Raw genomic sequence first — 18,786 nt, forward strand, 5'->3', positions numbered from 1 at the left:
TAGTCAAATCACATAACACTGGCCTACAACACTGTCCTGGTCTAATATCACACACAGTGATGGCAGTGTGCACCTTGCAAAATCTACCAAAATCTATCACATTTGTTGTAAGCATCCTTTGGCAGGGCTGGTGTGGCCAGCCCATATAAATACAACGGGCCTCATGAATATGCCCCTTTCCTACAAGGAGAAATCAGAAAACACCCTTAAAATGAGAACAACTTGAAAACTGTGTGGCTGAAAGAAGTGTGTGCCCAGGACTTCACAGGTATGAATTGGTGTTGCCTGGTTAAACAGAAAAAGTTGAGAAAGCAGTGATGGGTGAGTATTTGCTTCGAAACTTCTTTCCTGCTGCTGCACCCTCAATCTCGTTCTATGGTACGGGAAGATAGGTGAAAGGACCAGAACCACTCACATTACACATTCTACTCTATACCTGACAACATATGGGGAACACCTGTCAGTTTTAGAGACATATATTGCAAACATTGTATTTTTTTCTTAGCTTTCATCAGAATGAAGACAGCATGGAGGAGATGAAATATAATTTTAACTTTTCCGCATGAGTTTTTGCATGCATGCAATTAGGGAATGAAGGGTGCTCTTCATGCGCTCACCCTGATCTTTTCATTATGTCCTCTGTGCAAAACAAGGCACTGAGCAAAGATCTAGAATGACTGAGCCAAGATCAGACAGGGCTGAGCTAAAACCCCACGTTACTAGCCTAGGACAACACATCATGGGTCAAGATCATACAGTACTGAGCTAATGTCACACACTGTGGGGCCAAAATCAACCCCTCGCTGGCCCCAGATCATACACTACTGGACCACATAACACAGAGTGAAGCCAAGTTCACATACTAGTGTATAGAAATCATCACCAAGATTCTGCTGATTATTATGTGCAGTTCTAAACTGGGCAAATTGGCACTGAATATCCTGAGGCATATGATGATTATCAAATCTAACCTTTCCCTTCCAATGGACTGAATACATATTTCTGAAGGTCACGACATCATACTAACTGTTAATTTCTATATATGTCTAGTGCCCCCTGTGCAGAGGGAATCTGCACATACAGGGAATGAAGCACTACAATCAAGGGCAATATAAATACTCCATAGTATAAGTGTCTTATATGTCTTGTCTTTAGCCCCGTCCCTAGCCCCGCCCACTTGCTACACTCGCCACACTCTGAGCTCATTTTAAGAGTTCCTGCACTTATTTTTTCCCATTTAAAGCACTGGTCACACGTAATGCACTGCCTCAAATCCCAAATTTCCTCAATGTCTGTGACTGCTCTCCTCAGTCTCTCACAGCTGTCTTGCAACTGGATTAGCACCTCACTGGGACTGCATATAGAAAGTCTGTGTGGCGGTGTTCAGTGACATTCCTATGTGTCTCCCGTCCTTGTCACCATGTAGAACAGAGAAGTCACTACCAGCTGATATAAATGAGATGTACAAGAAGGAAGAATAGTATACGGTCTGCCTTCTGAGTTGGATATGCAAGTTTAGTGAGCATGGGTGCTAGTCATGAATGCAAAATAGATGCGGTAACTGTTAAGTTTGAGCGCACAGCAAGTATAGGGTTGTCACACACGAGTATCTGAAACGGTGCTCTAAATGAATACAAATGAAGACAGATTCGATCACCTCAAACCATAATATGGGCAAACCGAGCAAGATTGCGAGATAAAATAATTGGAACTATAAGACATCATTGGATAGTGTGGGCGCAGCGAAGAGGCATCTAGCCCTGAGGAAGTCAATAGTCGCATCAGACTAGACGAAACACGTGTTGGCTGCAAAGTTTGGAGACTAATATTGAAGAGTGTATTTCAATGAAGAAAGGAATTGAAAACGCCAAAGATTAAAAAACACTGCATAATTTGAAAAAAAGACTGTTATTGATTTTTTGAGTGCTCAATGAAATATTATTATTAGTCATGAATGCAGACGTTGTGCATGCATGTGTAAGAATGTGTGGGCATGTGTGCATCTCTTTGTGTAAGCATGTCACCTAAGCACATATGCAGGGCATGTATGTCGGAACCACGTAATCCCCGGACCCCTGCCCTAAAAACAGCCTAGCCTCCTGCCCTGATTCCTAAAAGCAGACCTCAGCCCTAAAAACAACCCCACCCCAGCCTTAAAAACACCCCAGCCCCCCTGTGACCTGAGCATTAAAACCCACCCCAAGCCTTGAAAATCGACTCAGACCCCCCCCTGCCCTGATCCCTAAATCCTTGACCGCAGACCCAAAAAACACCCCAGCCCCCACCCTTATCATTATTATTAACTTTTATATAGCGTGTGGCTCCCCGCAGGCATCCCAGCGATTGCGTCTAGGCAGGGTTTCCAGTAAACTATGCACATTGGTTTCTGGAAGAACCAGGTCTTAATGAAGTCTTCAGAAGGAAAGCAGATGGGATTCAGCTTGAAGAGAGGGGGCATTGTATTCCACAGTCTGGCCACATAGTAGACAAAAGACCTACCTCCACTTCTTGCCCTATTAATTTTCGGTGTTGCTGCTAGGTGGAGATGGGTAGAGCGGAGGCATTTCGGAGGGAAATAAGGGGTGATCAATATTCTGTTAATAGCTGGACCCCTACTCCAAAAAGTCCTATGGGCTATCCACAAGGCTTTAAATTTGATTCTATTGGCGATAGGTAGCCAGTGTAGCTTTCTCAGGCTGGTTTGACTGATTGATTTTTCGGTACCTCCAGCAATAATCTGGCCGCACAGTTCTGAGCCACTGGGAGTTTCCTTAGCGTTGCAGCGGGAGCTCCAAGGTATAAGGAGTTCCCATAGTCCAGACGAGACAGAAGCAGGGGCTGAATCAGGGTTCTCCTGGCACTTATTGGCAGGAGAGGGAGGATCTTGCACAGCAGTCTCCGAGCACCAACGCATGCTCCAGTTACTCTTACAGCTTGATCTTCGAATTTAAGAGAGCTGTCCAGCCAGACACCCAGGCTTTTTATCTTAGATTTTGGGGCCCCAATACCGTCCACCTAGCTTTTAAAATCGACTCTGACTCCTGCCCTGAACCCTAAAGCCACCCCTAGCCATAAAAAGTACCATGACCACCCGCCCTGAGCCCTAAAACCCTTGATAAAATAAAATTAAAAATCCTAAAATAGAAAAATCGTACTAACCAAGCTGTTCCTCATCCGGACAGGACGTCACCTCTGTTCCTCCACCCTCTCTGCAACACCTCCGACGCTCCGCTGAGAGTCTAGAACACTAACAACCATTACCATCTAAACCACGCATATGAGCGGTAAAGGCATATTCTTGGTTTAGACTTGCGAAGTCCCACCTGCTTGGCTTAGCCACTCAGTTTACACTGCTTGGTTAAGGCTGTTTCCCGTGTGCAGGTGCATGTGTGTGTGACATAGTCTGGGCCTACATGTTAGCGTGCAGGACCTACCTCCCCTCTGTAACATGAAAGTGGACATCCATGGAAATTCATGATATATTGTATGCCCTCCCTGACATACATATGGTGTCACTGGTAAAAGCGGTGGCCCTCTTTTGCAACAATGGTGGTCCGTCTTGGCATAAGGACCTCTCAGGTAGAAATATGGCTATTTCTACAATGAAGCCGACCATCCCAAATAAAATGGAAGACCCCCAATGCACATTGGAGACCCTCTATGGAACACTCGAGTTTCGCATTGGCAAAATGGAGGCCCTCGCTAGTACAGTGTTCGCTAACTGCATGCAGTTTTGGCCCAGCGGAGCATAATGGAGGACCTCCTTGACATAATAGATGACCTCACAAACACAATAGTGTGCCTCTGTGGTGCAACAAAGCTACTCTCTAGCATAATGCTGTGGCTAATAGGATATCTTGCATGCAGTCACCCTCCTCGGGAAACTGAAGATTATGGACTGAACTTATATTTACATTAAATGGATAAATGGTTTGATGCTTTTTTTCTGGGAAAAGATATCATTTCATACGAATCGAAAACCTTTTCCAACGTAGAATCGAGTTTGTGGCCTTAAACTGAAAATATTTTGAATCAAATGTTGCATTCTCAGAAACTGACAAACCTCATGTTTCAGCAAAAAATGATTACATTAAGAAAAATACATTTAAAGTGACATTTGAATAATGTTTGGTGCAATGTTCATGGGATATTTGGCTGACATTGTTTCCTTGGTACCTTAGGGCACTTGTTATTATGGCTCTATTTTCTTGGCTTGTGTGGAAGCAGGTGTTTATGTATATTGATGTAGATTTTATTGACAATAAATGACCTCACACCCCACTGACAATAAAAAAGGTACAGAAGCAACAAAGAAGCATAAAACAAGGAAAATCACCCAGAACAAATACAATACTTAACTTCAGAGGACAAATAGAGGACACTCACACTGCAGCCAGCATGGATAAATATACTTATTCTGGTACTTATCTCAGCTGATTTCCCCAAAATGTTGCTGGAGGAGCTTCTGGCCAATGTTCGTATAAATGGGGACTACCTGCATCCAACAGCTGTATTGGATCCAGGCGGTCTTGACCAACATGAGAACTGCTTTTTGTGTCACCATGAACCAAAGAATCCAGCCAGGAGACTGAGTACAGTGAACAAATGGAAGATTTCTCCTATCACATAAGCAACAGTGACATTAACACATAAGAGAAGTATGCATCAATAAATACAGACTTTAATGGATTACATAAGGGACATAAATATGTATCCAAGTCATAGACTGAGGGACATAAGCTACCAAAAGGATCTTAGCTGAATCTACATAAAGACCTCCAATAAAACATTTAACATGTTCCCAGAATCAAGCTTCATAATCTAATCAAATGAATGTACTCGAAGCTGAGTATAAAAATAAGCATCACTTTGAAAGACTCCTTCAAAGGAAAACAATCGTGAAATGGGAATGCTGCCTCAGCCAAACTCTAGTCCAGAAACATTTGGAAGACTTAGAAGTCAGTCTCAGAGACTCAAAGAAAGGTAGATAGATGAACTGGCAGCCTTTGCAGACACTCTGGCAAAGCTTTAATATGCAGCTCAACAACTGCGAGAAAGTAAACAAAGCAAACGGAATCATTCAAATTCAAATTTTGTTGCTGAAGTGCATGGGTAATTAAAACCATCACACTTTTTTTATACAGTAAGAAAATTAATAATAAAAGTGACCAATGAACGAAGGTAAACAAAATACTTCTCTACTATTCACTAAAATTACAGAAGGGGCATAAAATACCTGTTGTAGAATAACACTGTACTTACAAAATAATCAAACCGTGAACAGTGAGCTAATCCATCCCCGTCCACGGCTTTCTATGCTGACTGCAATATCCTATTTTGCCTCTCATTTCCAAAGTGTGTATGCTACCTTTCTTACAGTGTGACAGGGTTGCATAATCGGCCCGGGCACGCTTAAAAATAAGTGGGACAAATTTGCATTTTGCCTTCTGGTAAACCACTACTCAGGCAAAGTTTTATAAAAAGAAGGGGAGGGAGGGTGTCTGAAGAGGTATGTTTTCTTAACCCTACCATGCTTATGACGAGCTGAGCTCGTAACGAGGGACAGTGGAGCTGTGCTCATGACGAGCTGAGCTGCTGCGGCCCTCCCATGCGCGGCTAATTCCCCGCCTGTGCGGGCGTTCTAAAGGAGTGGGCGGAGTCGTGACGAGTCCAGCTCGTCATGAGCACAGTTCCACTGTGCATCATGACGAGCTAGGCTCGTCACGAGCACCGCGGTGCCACACGCGGACCCTCCCCGCCACCTCAGGGGAATTAGCCCCGCGTGGAAGGGGTTAACTATGCTTACATTTTTAAAAAGGATATTGATAGGGGGGTTGACCCAGTTAAGGTTACGGGGACCTGGGTTGTCAAGTCAATAAGAGGAAGGGGTCCCAGTAGCATAGGAACATTTAACCACAAAAATGAAAATAATTAAACAAACACAAATTGGGTCCACATTGTTTTAATCACAATGGGGGATCTGTATTGAATATACGATATTTTCAGAATAATAAATCGGTGGTTTTGACAGTGCCCCGAAAAATAGAAGCGGGGAGGGTAGTGTGATAGTGAGGGGAATTGGTGAAGGAAAGAAAGAAGATTCTTAGGTGACAGTAAAATCAACAATTGTGACTCATTTGTCAAAGTTACAAACTATGTACAGAGATTAGGACCAACAGGTTCATGTGGTTATTTAGAACAAATCATACTCCAAGAAGTTCAATAAATGAAAACAATGGGGTGTGGAGTTGACGGTGAAGAGCAATCGGTTGTCGACGTTTCGACCCTCAAACGTGCAGGTATTAGTATTTATCTTGCTGTGGGGTCTTCATCAGGACTGGAGGGTGGGGGACACATAACCACGAACGTGGTATATACAGGACCCGATGACGTATAGGTTCAGAACCAGTATCAAGAAAGGATCAATCGATGTCAATATATTTCAGAAATTGGTTGGGGTCCCGGACACCATCGTTAATAGACAATCGAAACGCCGTCGTTCAGACACGTCCGGCTGGACTCGTGTTCAGTCACGGTCGGGCGGAGATGTTCGTCTTGTTAAGTCAATCGCGGAGTTAATCACTTTGCAATCTCTGCTCACAATCGCAATACATTTTTAAAAATGCACAAATTAGTTCACACTTGTGAAACACACATGAAAACAAGTGAGGCCACTTCTGCTGAGGCCCCCTGCTCCCGCTCAATATACATACAATAATGGGCCAGCCCAGCGAGAGAAAGGGAGTGACACCTCTGCCCGTTGATAAAAGGGATGTAATGGAGGCCCATCTGCCTCCAGAAAGGCCACTCAGGCACCCACTGGGCCGCTGGCGGCATCTGAACAACAGACACACCACCCAAATCGGCTCCTCCAGGCTGCCCATAAAAGCAGCCCACAGCTGGAACTCGGATACCGGCCCCTCAGTCATTGCCTGAGTGCCTGCCTTACCAATCCGACCCTGGTGACAGTGCTTCCTGGGATGTTCAATTTCCCACCGTGGACCATTAGCCCATGCAGGTATTACAGCTGTCAGCCCTCACATTGGACTTTATTCTAGCTTAAAATATTTCTATGAAATTTACTGCTGGAATGTTTAGGCGTGCTATTTCCGGATTGAGGGCAGCGATGGTAGCCTCCCTGCGCATACGCACAAAAAATTGATTAAAAGCTCCACGTAGTAACTTCCTGCGCTCAGGTAGCATCGCCGGAGATATGCAGAGTACAAGTATTAGGGTCTTATTTCCTATGCCACAGAGTCTAGACTCTGAGGACTCAGCATTTATTACCCAAGCCAGGAGACAGTCAAAAGTTGGTTGTATTCCTAGGCGGAGGTGCATAAACTTGAGCTTAATATAAAATGGGTAGCCAAAATCGAAGTAGCATTGTGGTTTTAAGAGCTTACAAGAATTTATCACTTGCCAAGCATTGGCCCGCCTCGCTAGTATTGCTTTATCTTCCTGCATAGACAGTGATCTTGTTGCTTTGTTTAGTATCCTTTTGAACTCACCACCTGCTACCTGTGTGGGCCATAGTTTGGTGACTTGGAGCGGCGTCATGTAAGAAGCGGCTAAATGAGGGCACTGAATTCTGCTTCTTTCTGACAAAAATTATACAGCAAGCGTATTTTCCTCGGCTGATTTTAATCTATGGAACATCTTTATAAAATAACCTTTTTCCGGCCAGAGCCTGTTTTGTTAGACGTAGCTGAAATTGGAGTTGCTGCTTGTGAAGACAATTTTGATAGCTTGAAGACTGATCAATAGGCTTTTACAATTACGCGGTGTGATAACCTTGCTGCCTTTCCAACAATTAGCCCACACCCATACGTGATTGTGGGGAGCAGTTTTGCTGCCATGAAATAGGGTCTTTGATCATCTTGCAAGAGTACAGAAACCTGAGATCAGGGAGCTAGCCTTGGACCTCATTTATGAGGGCTGAGGGTACCTCCTAAATCGACAACCATCCCCAAGTATTTACAATTTCGTTAGATTGTTAGTTGGATCCTGTCCATGATCCCATTGTTTTAAAAATATTTTTTTACCAAATTTCACTTTTTTTTCTCTTATAGAGGATTTCAATTTCACAACATTTTGTGAAGGAGAGCAGGGCATTCAGAAGCCTTTGTAGCCCAACAGGTGTTAATCTCATTAGGAGTAGATCATCAGCGTATGTGGGTGAGGGGACACCCCCTAATCTAGGAGGATGCACATTTATGAAGTCTAGTTTTGTGGACAGGCTTGATATATAGATGTTAAACAGTATTTAGGCTGAACCACAACCTTGTGTAAAGTTTCTTGGACAGCTTGGTGCCATCTCCCAACTTAGCACGAAGCCAAGTTTTGGTGTAGAGAAGGTGGATTGTTCTCCTAATTTTATGGGGATCCCCATACCGGTAAGTTTTTTCCAAAGAAAATTTCATGGAGCCTTATCAAATGCAGCCTTAAAGTCAATGAACAAGCATGAAGTGTTGATTTTTCCAATTTTCAATATAGAGGATTAGGGCTGCAAAGTTTGAAAGTGTGCTGCTTCGGCCTGCTCGGAATCCAGTTTAGCTCCATGGGATTGATGCCTGTCTGTCTACTCATGTTTGGAAGTCTTGCAATACTAGACTTGTGAAGTACTCTTCTTCAGTGTCAAGTAGTGCAATTACTCGATAATTTTCTGCATCACTTCTGTCACCCCTGGAAAGATCATATGGATTATTGATCCTCGCCATGATTTGGTTCTGTCTGTTGAAGGCACACCACTCTGTAATGTAGTTTTTTTTTTTTTACCAGAGCCCTGGGGTTGCCTTGAATAGGGCTGCTGGTAGCCCATTGGGTCCAGGTGCTTCATCCGTTCAGCTATTCCTTATGAAAGACTCAAAGGGGCTCAATGTTTGCTCTACCATCAAATTTTTGACCATTAAGTGGCTTGAGTATGAGTTCTTTTACACCAGGTTTTGCGCTCGGCATTTTCAGTCCTGGCTTCTTCTGTATTTTCACCCTGTTTTTCTGTTGTTTTAGTGACAGGATTGTTATCTAAACAACTGTCCCTTTGGGGCAGATCTGTCATTTATACTATCACATACCTCATCAAGTTTCACATTTATTTATTTACTTATGCTACGAAACTCCGAAGAGAATCACATAAAACCTCAAAATTACAGGCATATAAATAAAAATAAAAATTCTAATTCACACTTGAATACACATTGTAAAATGCACCAACCCACCCAAAGGTACAACAATCATAGTAAATATCCAGCGTTCTAAAAACTTTCATTTAACAAAATTCCAGCACGCAGCAACATGATATACAAAATGGGGTTAAAAAGTATCTTTCGTGCCGTCAGTGCAAGGATTTAAGATTTATATAAAAAATTGATTTGCATAACACCAAGTAGTAATAAAACAATTCAAATAGCTTATACATAAGAGTTAAAGAATGGTCACTTAGGAAACGCTATCAACCTCTACGATATACAAACTAGTACATCTTCATATAACTTTAAAAACACTTTAAAAATGTAAAAATTCTGTTACAAAATATTTCATTTGGAGGAACATAAAGTGAATGATGAGCCATACCATTTTGCGAAGAGGGGATTTAAAGGGAGAATGCCCTGCTTGGGTGGGGGGCCCTCTGGGCCCCCCCACCCAAGCCCACGGACATGCACGCAACCTGGGCTTCATCCTTTACTCCTCCCTCACGATGGCCAAGCAAGTTAACGCTGTTACCTCCTCCTGCTTCAACACTCTCCGCATGCTCCGTAAGATCTTCCGCTGGATCCCCACTGGTACCAGGAAAATGGTCACCCAGGCCCTCGTCACCAGCCGTCTGGACTACGGGAATGCCCTCTACGCTGGGACCACCACCAAACTACAGAAAAGACTCCAGCGCATCCAGAACGCCTCAGCACGACTCGTCTTGGATATCCCCCGACACAGCCACATCTTCACCCACCTGAGGGACCTGCACTGGCTCTCCGTCAGCAAAAGGATCACGTTCAGACTCCTCACCCACGCACACAAGGCTCTCCACGACTTGGGCCCCGAATACCTCAACAACAGCCTCACGTTCTACATGCCAACCCGCCAGCTCCGCTCCACCAGTCTCGCCCTCGCCACCGTCCCACGGATCCGCAGAACCACCACCGGAGGAAGATCCTTCACCTACCTGGCGGCTAAGACCTGGAACACCCTCCCCACCTACCTACGACTCACCCAGGACCATCTCTCCTTCAGGAAGCAACTCAAGACCTGGCTTTCGAAGCAGTAGCAGCCCCCCCCAGCGTCTTGAGACCCTAGCGGGTGAGTAGCGCGCTTTACAAATACTCTTGATTGATTGATTGATTGAGCAGTACCTAGAAACTGCACACTCCATGGAGCAGATTCCATGAAATATTAGCCTGTACTTTGTTTATCAAACACCAATCAACAGCCGGATGGTGACCCCTCTTTAAAATATAGGCCTCACTATCCATACAAAAACCTAAGGACCAGGTGGCCTTTTTTTGAGTCACTTTTAGTTGTTGCGGCGTCAAAGTAAAAATCAGAGAATGGTCTAATTGCAGCAGATCTGCTGCAGTCACAAAATTTCTGTAAATTAATGAATTTTCTTTTGGGCCATCTAAAATGTATTTTCGTAGCCAGAACCTAAGTGTACCTTAATCACTCTTTACTAGGCACATGGCCCAGTGCACCACCCCTGAGAGGCCCTACGCCAAAGGACTTCTCAACCAAAAGTCTAACCTTAAAGCAGCCACAGAAAAAAAGAAAGAAGGAAAAAAAGAGCTTGGTTAACTGAGACCTGCATTCCACAGTATTAAAAAGCACCATTTCAATACATCAATCAATTCTGTGCGATATGATAAGCATGCTGGAATCTTAGCACGATAAACCTCCAGTAAAAGTGCAAAATGTGTTCTCAATGTGGCCCTATAAGGGGAGCCTAGACATTTAGCCTGTGAAGTGGTTTTAGGCATATTATTTTCTATTTGGGCTTCATCATTTAGATTTCTGCACACTATCTTCCCCAGAAAAGTATACGATTTTTCAATTTCCAATTTTTGACCACCCATTGAGCATACAAAATGTCCATATTTGGGCTTCTTTCTCCCATGCATACACTTAATTTTACTTTTGGATACATTGATCTTCAAATAGTGAGCCTCATCAAATGTTTGGAGTGTCGGCAGACAGCTTTTAAATCTTTTGTGGTAAGATAAAAAAGTATTATGTTGTCTGCACAGAGTAGACACACAATAGGCTTTCCCCCAACCAGCTGCACATTACCCTCGCTTTGGGCCAAATGAACAGGATGATCAGAAATATATAGGGAGAAGAGAAGGGGGCAAGCAGATACCCTTGTTTTAAACCCATTAGTGGTATGGATAGCTTGTGAAAAAAAAACCTATTCCCACCCAATAGAACTCTACACCAAGGGGGTCATTAGGATGACGGGCGGACTTAGTCCGCCCGCAATCCTATCGGGACTAGGGACCGCCCGCCATAAGGGCGGGGGTACCATGTGTGGAATTAGGATGCGGCCACCACAGTGGGGGCCCTTCATTTATAACATTGTGGTGGGCGGTGCACTCTGCACCGCCCGCCATAATGCCATAAATGCATGTATGCATTTGCATACACAATGCGGCAGGCACCGTGCGGTGCCTACCGCATTGTGTATGCAAATGCAGGGGTGTACCACAGGCACCCCACACCCCTCCTTCACTGTGGGGGCCCGCAGGGGGCCCCCAAAGTGAAGACCGCATGCCTTTCCGTGGCAGCATCGCTGCCACAGAAAGGCACCTGCCCAAGCCCATCGTAATTTGGCGGGCGGTGTCTAATAGACACCGCCACCATATATTCCTTTTCCGCCCCGGCAGCAAGGCGACCGGCTCAGAAAAGCAGCGGACGGTCTTGCCGTCCGCTGAGGTCCTCCCCGCCATACTAATATGGCAGGGGGGAAACGAGCCTGGATGTCGGGCGGATTGCCCCCGCCAGGCTGGTGGTAGCCACCGCCAGCCTGGCGGGGGCAATCCGCCCGACATCATAATGGGGCCCTTAGTGTCAGTATGGAGGGTGTGAACTAACTCTAAAAGGTTGCCACATTCAGTGATGCAGCTGCAATTGGCTGCACCATTGGATGGAGGTTGGTAACTTTGCACAAATTTGTTTCCAATTTTTCTGTTTGCTTGATGATGTGAAGATTACATTGATTGCGTGGTGCGGTTTCCATTGATTCTGTTTGCACAATAGAGTAATGATTGCGCAGGAAAAAGTGCCCAAAACCTCCTCACTTTTGTTTGCATTATAAGTAGGAGTTGGGCCTTATTTACCTCATTGATTATTGCTCAGAAATCTCTGGTGCTTCTGGACTTGCTTGTGTGGCGCAGAATCTAGATATTTCCAGGAAAAGTCCATAATAAAAACAAATTACAAGAAGTTTAAGATAAACCAGAAAAGTATTGACTTTCCTGTTAATTGTGCTTACTTGAACATTACATTAAACTGCTGGGAAAACTTTGCACAAGTTAGTGAAAATTATCTGAAACAGCCATGCGAGTGTTTCCAGACCCCTGAAAAAGCTGAGCACATGACTAGTAACTTAAGCTGTCAAACCACCTCTTTATAGTTCCATTTCTGGGCAACACATGGACATAAAGGTCCATATTTATCAAACTTTCATGTAACACAATGCAGCAAGACACCTTGCTGTGCTGCATAAAATGGAGAAGGCAGGGATGCATCATACTTAATATTACATGGCATAATCCTATCCTCTCCTTACACTGGCGTGCAATGTGCTTCATTGGGCTAACACAGACTCCCGTGCCTGCATAGTAGGCAGGATTCTTTTGCACAGGGACACCTTCCTGCACAAAAACACTCCTCTAAGACTTTTTCCTCTTTCTACGTTCAGCACATATAGAAGAGAAATAAACACATTTCTCCTTTTTATGCCTCACCTGGGAAGGTGTAGCATGTTGACGCATTCCTGGGTCTCACACTCATGGTAAATCTGGAAATGTGCTAAAATTCATCATTATTTTGCTCACTATGACTCCTCAGTTTGGACCCAGCCACTGGACCCTGCTCCAATGGAAGCTGTCCAGCCCGAACTGTCAGGTCAGTTCCTCCCAAAACCAGAAAGCAAGCAAACCAGGACTGGTTATGTCCTTGTTATGGGCTCATCAGCTGCATATAGCTTGGTTCCAGTGATAGTGGGAACAGGACCCACTTCTAGGCATACCCCGTCCCACTTAGGGCGACACACAAAAGTATACAACAAACATATGGATGAAATGCTTGACTTAATCTCAGCCACTGTTAATCACTCGGACTGCATCCCAGTCCATCATTATTTTGCACACCATGCCACCTCATGCACTCAGCCATATGCAAATCAGTTTTGATCCCACTCCAATTGGAGCAGTCCAGGCCAAACTGCCAGGCCTGGTCCTCCCTCAACAAAAACACAAGCAACCCAGGATAGATCTTGCCCTTGTTATGAGCACATGAAACAGGTATATCTTGGTTTCAGTGACACAGTGTGCACAAGGCCCACTGCTGGGCATACCCGGCGAGCTCAGGGTGACACTTAAAAAGTATATTAAAAAGGGATGGATGGAATGCTTGAATTAATCTGAGCCCCTGGTAATCACTCGGACTGCATTGTAGTCCACTGTTATTTTACACTCCAGGCCCCCTCAGTTTAACACACCCATATGCATATCAGCATTGACCCTGCTCCAACAGAAACAGTTCAGCCTGAACTGCCAGGCCAGGTTCTCCCTGAACCAGAGCACAACACAAGCAACCGTGGATTGGTTTCGCCCATGTTATGGGCTCATCAGCTGGGTATAGCTTGGTTCCAGTGACACAATGTGCATGGGATCTAATGTCTGGGCATACCCATCCCACTTAGGGTGACGCACAAAAGTATACAAAAAAGTAATGGATGGAATGCTTCAATTAATCTCAGATATTGGTAATCACTCAGGGCGAATATCAGTCCATCTTTATTTTGCACACAATGCCACCTCAGTTTGGACCCAGCCATATGCAAATCAGTCTTGACCCTGGTCTAGTGGGAGCAGTCCAGAATGAACTGCCAAGACAGATCCTCCCTGAACATGAACACACGCAACCCAAGACCGGTTTCACTGTTGTTGTGGGGCTTTCAGCCAGGTATATCGGGGTTCCAGTGACACAGTGTTCACAGGACCCACTTCTAGGCATACCCATCCCACTTAGGACAACACACAAGAGTATACAAAAAAGTGATGGATGGAATGCTTGAATTAATCTCAGCCACTGGTAATTACTAGGACCGCATCCCAGTCCATTGTTATTTTGCACACCATGCCACCTCAGTTTGGATCCAAATAATATGCAAATCAGTCCTGACCCCGCTACAATGGGCGCAGTCCAGCCCGAACTGCCAGGTCAGGTCCTTCTTGAACCCGAACATAGGCAACCCAGGATCGGTTTCCGCCTTGTTAGGGGCTCATCAGCTGGGATTTGCTTGGTTCCAGTGACACAGTGTGCATATGACCTACATCTGAGCATACCTGACCCACTTTGGAATGGGCCATGAGCGATTGTCAACTGCTGAGATTAATTCAAGAATTCCATGCATCACCTTTTTGTTTTAGCATTTAATGCCCTAAATACAATGGGTATGCCCAAATGTGGGTCCTGGGCTCACTGTGCCACTGGAACCAAGCTATACCAGGACGAAGAGCCCTAATAAGGATGAAACCGTCCCTGGGTTGCTTGCGTTGCGATTCTGGCAGGACCTGGCCTGGCAGTCATGGCAGGACTGTTCCCATGAGGAGTAGGGTCGAGATTGATTTGCATATGGCTGGGTCCGAACTGAGGTGGCATGGTGGGCAAAAAACATTGGATTGGGATGCACCCCAAGCAATTCCCAGTGGCTTAGATTAATCCAATCATACCATCCATCACTCTGTTGTCTTTGCATTTGACGCGGTAAGCTCAGCAAAAGCAGACAGGAACCACCCAGTCATTGGAGAAAACCACTACGCACTAGAGGCTGAGACACCAACTTCCCATAAAAATAAACACTTAAACCTGCTGCCAAAAGAATCATACAGAGGCCTAATAACCAAGTAGAAAATGCAGCCCTGACAACAGAGCAAAATGTGAAATTTGGGTGACTTCCCTTTGTCTAATTACACAAAATTTCTGAGAAATTACATAAAATACAAATCTGGGATTCATGACAGAAAAACACGTACTGGGAACAACAGCCACTGGCGTTCTATTCATTCACATGCTTCCCATACTCCTTTGATAGGATTTTAACCCAAATGGACTTGAAATTATGTGATCTGGCCGAATGGCATAATGTGGGACATTTTGTGTGAGAAAAGTAGCGCAAAATGCTGGAAATTACGTAAGATTACACAGGCGTAAGAAACATTTCACCCAAGCTTAAAAAACTCTCATTTTAGAAAGCGAGCAATCACATGAAAAACATCAATAGTAAGCAATGTCTATGTACTGCCTCAAGACATATCTAATGACAGTTAAGAACCCCCAACAGAGGCAACTAAAGACCATGTATACAGTAAGAGAGTACCAACAGAAGAGCAAAAGAGGGTTGTGCAGAGAGACCTGAAAAGTGGAAGAAGGCAACATTATTACCAATGTGCCCTTAATCAGGTATAACATAAGATACACTGACTCATAAAGGAGAGAACACAGAGTTACTGCTATGAGGAATTCCCCTGCAGTTTCACTGACTTCACAAGGCTTGAAGATGAGTCCAAGATCTCCATTCTGGGTCCCAGAGACAGATCAAAGGCAGCGGATTTGTGTAAGCTTGTAACACAATCATAAACATAAATAATCCTTATGTAAAACTTTTGCAAGGTTTGTTTGTGCACCTATATGCCATCATAACGACGTGTATTGAAATGTAAGCTATTCTGCTCAATTTGTGCTGATGGTGGCCGTTGATGGGGATTGGCACTCATTTTTGGAGACCAGGACATATTTTTAATCATCAGACTTTGGCCCACACCAGGAGAGAAAAAAGCAGAAAAGGAAGTTAAAAGGAGGAAGAGAAATAAAGGAACACAGTGAGAAGGGAAGAGGGTAGGGGTGATAAAGAATCTGCAAGAGTTGGATGCAGAGACAGGAAGTGTTGGGTGATGGAAGAGAGTGGCATGCAGTGGAATCAAGACTAGACTGTTTTGGTATTTGCCAACCATTGGTTATGGGAGCGGCAAGCTCATAAGAAAAATGGATGGAGAGAAAAGTGTTGTATATTGATTCTTCTTGTAATATGGCTGACAGTAGTCATTAGCCCTTCCTCAGTGTTTTCACCTTCTCAGCTTCCCAGAATACCTGTGTGTGTTCTAATCTGTACCAGAGTGTTCTACCAGTGTCAGTTGATGGTCTGGTCAGCTGGCGAGGTTTTGTACTCAGCTATGTCCTACAATAAATCTACATGTAATCAACTAGAAGTATCCTGTCATCTATCTTCACCTATTTCCAACAAAAAGCTTTTACTAAATGCTCAGAATTTGAGTTGTTGACTGGTAATCTGTAGTGTATGAGGCCTTGAGAAACACTGAGAGCTGCAGAGGTGACTGGGTCGCCAAGATGGTTACAATACCTAGGTATCTGTTCAAACGCCTGTCTCAAACTGCATGCATGTACCACTAGAACCAGGCATTGATTAAGTCAATGTGTGCCATAGCACACCTTAGCACCCCAAGTGTCTCTATTCACTGGGGTAAAGCTAAAGGATGTTGGATCTTCAAAAATGTGCCTCGCGGAGAACAAATTGCAGTCTGATCCTTTACGGATGGCGCACCACTGTGGATCTTCTTTTCTCTGAAGGAGCTAGGCCAATGGCTGATTGGTACGACATGCCCAATCAGCCATTGGCCTCCTTGCAGAGGTGGTCAAGAGAAATACTTTGGAACTGCATCCCTACCCCTTAAATGTAATTCTCACAAAGACGTCAGAACTGGAGGCCAGACTGCAACACTGTTTGATCAATACCCACCTCAGTGGATTCTGAATCGGTGACCAAGCGGTGTAGGGAGTTTTACGTTTTGCAAAATCACTGCATCACTGAGTCAGTGAGAGAGCTCACCATCCAGGTAAGTATACATTTTCCTGGAGTCAGAGAGAGGTTAATGCTGAATGCAGAGAACCATGCAAACCTAATCTTCTATTAATCCCTTCAGTAATGGCCGCTGATTGTGGAGTTTATTGTCCATGCTCGCCCAATCATTTCATTTTCACCCTCGACGGGATACATAAGCTTCATTTCCAAAGATTATCCTCTGGGTTAAGACAGTCTCAAACTGTTTTAGGCTAGAAATGACAGCCATAATAATGTATTAGGTCAACTAAAAACATCTTAAAACTGTCTTAAGCTGGGAATTACCGTTTTTAGACAAACCACTGGTTAATTGTAGCCTTTTCCCAGAAGATTGTCTTACAGAAAAATCTGTCAAGGTCTATGTTTTTTGTTGTGTTTCTCTCGTACAACAATTACAGTCTAAAATATAATGCAAACAAGGGAGTCAATGGGACCTTGAAAATTAAGCATGTAAAATCCAAGAAATGCTAATGTGTTATCTCCTTATAGTAAACTTGTTTTTCTGTGAAGTAACAATGCCTCACCAGCTATGTGCACCAGGAGGAAGCATCAGAGAAGATTTCTCATGATGACCGGATGGTCCAACTGAGTTTCATTGTAACTGAGACTTCATTAGATTGGGAGCCGCTGACAGGAAGTGGTTGTGGTAGCTTTGTGGAGGGGGGGGGGGGGGGAACACCACAGGAATTATGGAAGCCCTATTGCCGTTTTATTTGTATTAAAACTTACTTGGATAAGTAAACTGTGGCTCTTCATTAGAGTTATTGCTCATAGGGTAAAGAAGAGTGACGAGGACGACCTGGACTCGGAGTAATGAAGATTACCGGTAAGTAACACAGTCATGTCTCTTGAAATGTACCTTTGTTAACTTCACAGACATTTTCCTGATGCTCAGGTCTGCATGTAAAAGCAGATTATGCCCAGGGCACAAGTCCTAAAACAAGAAGTGGGGGGAAGCCGACTTCACGACAGGAAGTGACGTCACAAAAGGTGGCTTGCACCATCAGACTCATTGCCTCCCCTCCCTCACCCCTTAACAAATGGAGCCACAACTTCACTCTTTGGCCTCTCTGGGGCGATATCTCGCCCCAGAGAGACCAAAGAGTGAATGTGTGGCTCCATTTGCTCCAGTTATCAAGCTCCCGGTAAAATAAGTGGGGGGACACAGTCCACCCGCGTGGTACCCAGACTCGAGCCCTGATTATGCCAAGTGTATGGAGAAACAATTTGTGGTATTTAGAGGCACTTGTAAAGTGTCTGAAGAAAAGTTTAGGCCTCCATTTTGTAAGAGCCTTTCACTCATTGGACATGAGTGTAGCCTTTACTCCCACCTCTCCCTAATTCAGGACTAATGGCCTAGTTGCTATATTGGCACTACCCACTGTGATTTGTGGCATTTCAAAGTATGCCTTTCCCCTTCCTCTTTTGTAATGCACAGGTTGTCACCACTCCTGAAAAGACGCCTTCTCCTGTCCCCTCGACTGCTCCTTACTGCGCACTGCAGCCTTTCAGGCCATTTACGGGGCAGGTGGCCCTTCAAGAGCACATTACTCTCTGGGGCATGCGTGCACGCGACGGGCACCCCCTTTGCGAATTTATTTAGCGATGTACCTGCACTAATGGCTCTCTCCCTTTCTCTCTTCTTCCCACCCCGC

The 18,786-nt window shown here is 44.5% G+C and overlaps 1 protein-coding gene across 1 annotated transcript in view; it reads left to right on the forward strand.

The window, feature by feature from the left end:
• The window catches only part of VSTM2L (V-set and transmembrane domain containing 2 like), a 374,939-nt gene that overhangs the window by 335,162 nt on the left and 20,991 nt on the right, over positions 1–18,786 (forward strand). The gene's annotated exons all lie outside the window — the stretch shown is intronic.

Source organism: Lissotriton vulgaris, chromosome 7, assembly GCF_964263255.1.
Source record: "Lissotriton vulgaris chromosome 7, aLisVul1.2, whole genome shotgun sequence".
Lineage (NCBI taxonomy): Eukaryota > Metazoa > Chordata > Amphibia > Caudata > Salamandridae > Lissotriton > Lissotriton vulgaris.